The sequence below is a fragment of the Penaeus japonicus genome, unplaced genomic scaffold (genome assembly GCF_977035675.1).
Source record: "Penaeus japonicus unplaced genomic scaffold, GWHDUDI00000001_assembly GWHDUDI00000002, whole genome shotgun sequence".
Classification (NCBI taxonomy): domain Eukaryota; kingdom Metazoa; phylum Arthropoda; class Malacostraca; order Decapoda; family Penaeidae; genus Penaeus; species Penaeus japonicus.
In genome coordinates this window covers 51,297,867-51,303,810 of record NW_028234404.1, presented here as the reverse complement: position 1 = coordinate 51,303,810, position 5,944 = coordinate 51,297,867, and positions in this window count along the sequence as shown.

Here is a 5,944-nt window from a genome sequence, read left to right as displayed (position 1 = left end):
GATTAATCTTTATTACCTGAAATAGATAACATATGCTTTATAAATGAAGAGTTTCACCTGTAGTTACTTTGAATTGGACTACAATAAGACATTACAAATGACAGCTTTTGCTCTTTACCGGTTATGGAACACAGTTCATCTCAAAGTGTTGGCTTCTTTATATTGCAATAGCACTAGATTACTCTGACGTGAGGTCTCCCTTACAATGCTGGAAGTGGGGAGTGATAGAGAGAATGTGTGGGGCTGGTCCTTTATCAGTGTGGCATGAGTTACGCTAATAACTCACGCATGCTGTTCTCCAAGAAAGACTTATCTCCTTGAATATATACACCAGTTATTTCATTATCAGATGTAGACATGACCCTTAACGTGTTAGGATATACGGCATGTAAACAGACGTGAAAAAAATAATAAATAAATAAATGAATAAATGAATAAAAAAAAAAAAAAAAAGATATATTATATATATATATATATAATATATATATATATATATATATATATATATATTTATATATCATATATATATATGTTTATCTTACTCCCGACATATCTAAAGCAAAATATCATTCAATATTTCGAACACAAATCTAAATTTTCATCTTAACAACCACTCAACACATACATCATCGCAATGGCTTTTTTTTTCTCTTTCATCTTGCCTGTTGGGTGAAGTCGTCGAGCCGAGAAACAAAACAAAAGCGATAACGCAACGAGCGGGAAACTGAATGGACGAACGAATGAACGACATTGTGTCCCCAGCGACCGCATCGCATCGTTCTTGACTTCGTTTCCGAACAATACTGACTAGGACTCGCTACCATGCATATTTGGTCTTAATGCTTTCGGAGAGGCGCATTGCAACTTGCCGTATCCATTAACGTCATTTGAAGAAATACCTTTGTAAGTTCTCAAGCCTAGCTTTTCGAGGAATCAACGAATAAATCCAGAGAGTGTTCGTAGATGAAGTGACATTGGCATGCATGACGTCACCTCAGTGTGGCCTTCTGGGAGCATTAAGGTCATGCAAAATCTTGATGAGGAGAAATGAGAGGGAAGAGGAGAGGTAGAGAAGGGGAGAGTGTGAAGAACACAAGAGAGAGAAAGATATATATATGTATATATGTATATATATAAATATATAAACAGATAGATAGATAGACAGATAAATAGAGAGAGAGAGAGAGAGAGAATGATAAGGGTAATAATCATAATAATAATAACATAATAACAATAAAATAATGATAAAGATAAGAATAATGATAATGATGATGATACTGATATTGATAACAATAAAAGTGATGATGATAATAATAACAGTGATTATGATAACAATGATAATAATAATATTATTGATCATAATAAAAATAATAATGATAATGATGACGATGACGATAAGGGTAATGATAACGATAATAAAAATGATAATTATGATAATGATAATGATAACAAAAAATAATGATAATAATGATAATAACAAAAATAATGATAATAACGATAACAAGCATAATCATAATAAAATGTAATGATAATAATAATAACAAAAAAAACAGCAACAATGACAAAGCAAAGACAACAACGGAATAAACCTGACAAGAATTCAAATCCCACAAACCGAGTCTTGGAAGCAACGCACCAAAAAAAAAAAAAAAAAAAAAAAAAAAAAAAAAAAAAAGGAGCGCGAAATGCGAATAATGAAATAAAAAGATGGAAGCGTTTTGATATATTGGCGGTTTCCGGGGAGCGGATAATGGCGGCGGCGGCGGAGGAGGAGGAGAAGGGACTGCGGGGTTATTGTCTTTGTTATTCTTTTTTTAATGCTGTCGTTATTGTTGTTGTTGTTGTTGTTGTCATTATCTTCATTATCTTTATCATTGGTATTAACATTATTATTGTTATCGTTATTATCATTATTATCATTATTATTATTATTATTATTATTATCACTATCATTATTATCATTATTACTATTATCATTACTATCATATATTATATATATATATTTATTATATAATATATATATATATATATATATATATTATATATATATATATATAGCCATATATTATATATATATATATATTATATATATATAATATAATATATATCAATATATATATATTATATATATGTATATATATATATATATATGCTTATATATATATATATATATATATATATTATATATATTATATATATATATATATTATATATATATATATATATATATGCATATATATTTTATAATATTATATATATAGATATATATATATTTATATTATATATGATATATATATATATATTAAATGCATATATAAACATATATACTATATATATATATATATATATATATATAGATATATATTCATATATATAAGCAATTTTTACTTATTATCATTATCATTGTATTTTCCTTCTTCTTGTCTATATCTAATGTCCATAATTAATAATCATTGCCTCATTACCCTATAATTATGTCATTGCTACGCCATTATTTTCATTATCATTATCATCATAATCATTATTAACATAGTTATTGTTTAATGCTATGTGTCAATATCATAATTACCGAGTTATCATTATCATCATTCGATATCATTATCAGTATCTATGTTATTACTAATTTTGTATAATCATCGCAAATAATTATGATGGATGAATATTGTTGTTGTCATCATCTTTTGTCATTAAAGCGCTTAACCTCCATTGAGCAATCGTTCATGATTAACATCAAATTTATCATATATTGACCCTTATCTCATCAGCATTATCAGCATCGTCATTTTTATTTCTATCATATCTAATTTATCCTAATCACCATCGTAATTGTTCTATATTTTGCTTTGAGTTATGTAGTTGTATCATCATATGATTTTTAATATATCATCAGGTTTTTTAAACGTTGTATCTTTTTTCTTCTTTTTATTCAAATAATCAACATTACTCCTCAAGTATCGACAAATTTCCATGTTCTTCATCATATCACTATCTTTTCAGATCTACGGTATTAGCATCCAAGATTTATCTCTATTATAATTTTGCGCATTCCAAATTTAGCTGATAATGAATAGTGGTAGTGGGATGACCTTCAAGCATCATCATGGTAATATTTCCATTAATATAATAATTCCATTCAGAATGATGAAATTAATGATGGGGAATTAGATATAAACAATGCAGTTGCAGTGGATTAGGAAAATACGGGAGGGCGACCATATGAAGAAAGCACGCTATTAATGACTGTAATGATGACTATGGTAATCACAACATTAAGAGTAATGATCACCATAGGTTTTATAAAAAAAAAAAAAAAAAAATAATAATAATAATAATAATAAATAAATTAAATAAAATAAATAATAAATAAAAAAAGGATGTTAATGATTAAAGATTATAACAATGATAATAATAAGGATAATGGTAAGAATGATGATGATAATCAATTTGACATCAATGATAACAATTATGATAATGATAATATTAATATGATATAAGGATATTGGATAATAAGAAGGATAATAAACAACAATAATCTAGAAATGGAAACTATATATGAACTTTATAATAATAATGATCGAATTTTGATAAAATCATAGTAAAGAATGATATTATAATGATGTCAATAACAATATTGAAATAATAATGGTGATAATGGTAATAATGCTAACAACAATGATAAACAATATTAATGATAAAATATTACTTATACTGACTTAATACAGCAATACTATTGACACAATGATAAGAAATAAGATTAAAAATGAAATAAATACAAATTATGTGATAATGAATAACGTCAATAGAAATTATTCATGAGAGAATGACAAGTAGATTGATCATGATCATCATTATGGATTGGTAACAGTTGATCATTAAAAATGATAAAAATAATAATGATGAATAATAATGATAGTAATAATAATAAATAATATAATAAGGATAATAAAATAATAATAAAAAATGATAATAATAATAATAAAAATGATAAGTAATATTAATAATAATAATAATTAATAATAATAATAATAATATCTAGAATAATAAAAATAATAAAAATGAATAATATAAAAAAACAAATAAGTAGTAATATAATAATAACAATGATAACAACAAAACAACAACAACAACAACAACAACAACAATAATAATAATAATAATAATAACAATGATAATGATCATCATCATCATCATCATCATAACAATAGCAATAATAATGATAATAATAATGATAATAATAATAACAATAATAATGATAATAATAATATAAATAATAATAATAATAACAGTGATAACAATGATAACAATGATGACAGCAATAATGATAACATTATTGATAATGATAATGATGATAGCAATAGTATTAAGGGCAATCATGATAATAATAATAATGAAGAATATAAATACTATTGAATACGATGAAGAAAATATTATAAAAATGATAAAGATTATAAAAATGATTGTATATTGAATGGAAAGTAATGGGAATAGTGAAGAATGATTGTGATGACAAAGATAATGGAAATAATGATGATAATATAGTAAAGTAGATAATGGTATAATATGATGAGGATAATAACACACTGACGCCATGATAATGATGATGATAATAAAAATAATGATGATTTGGTGAATGAGGCATGAAGACGATATCAATATTAGTAATATGATAATAGTCATGAAGATCATAATGAAGTATCATATGATAGTAATTGTTATAATTGTTATAATAATAACGCGCGTTTTTAGTTAAAATAATGATGATGATGATGATCACAAAAAAAAAGAATAAACATAATAACACAATGATAAAGATCAAGCAGTAATATGAATAATGAATGTAATAATTTTAGTGATAATGATAATAACAATGATAATAATGATAGAAAATACGAAAATAATGATAATGATAATAATGATGATGATAACAATGGCAATAAAGATTATCACAATGATAAGATAATCATAACAATAATGACAACAATAATAGTAATAAGAATAACAGTAATGATAATAATGATACTAATTATAATAACAATGATAACTATAATGATAATACTGACAATAATGATAATAATGATGCTAATAGTAACAATAATGATAATGATAATAGTAATAATAATAATAATGATAATGATGATAATGATAATGATAATAATAACAACAACAAAAGCAACAGCAATAATAATAATAATTATTATTATTATTATTATCATTATCATTATCATTATCATTATTATTATAATAATAATAATAATAATAATAATAATAATAATGATAATAATGATTATAATAACAGTTATTGATACTATAATGATGATGATAATGATAATGATAATGATAATAATAATATTAATAATAATAATAATAATAATAATAATAATAATAATAATAATAATAATAATAATAATAATAATAATGATAATGATAATAATAATAATAAAATAATAATAATAATAATAACGGTAATATTAATAATGATAATAAAAATAAAAATAATGATAATGATAATAATGATAACAATGATAATAATGATGATAATAATAATGATAATGATAATGATAAGAATAAGAATAAGAATAAGAATAAGAATAAAAATAGAATAAGAATAAGAATAAGAGTAAGAATAAGAAATAAGAATTAAGAAATAGGAATAAGAATAAGAATAAGAATAAGAAAGAATAGAATGAATGATATAAAGAATAGGAATAAGAATAAAGATAAGAATAAGATAAGAATAAAAATAAGATAACAAAAAAAATAAGAATAAGATAAGAAGAAGAATAAGAATAAGAATAAGAATAAGAATAAGAGCAAGACTAAGAATAAGAATAAGAATAGAAAAAAAAAATAAGAATAAGATTAAGATAAGAATACGAATAAGAATTTAAAAATAAGAGTAAGAATAAGAATAAAATAAGAATAAGAATAAGAAAAAGAATAAAAT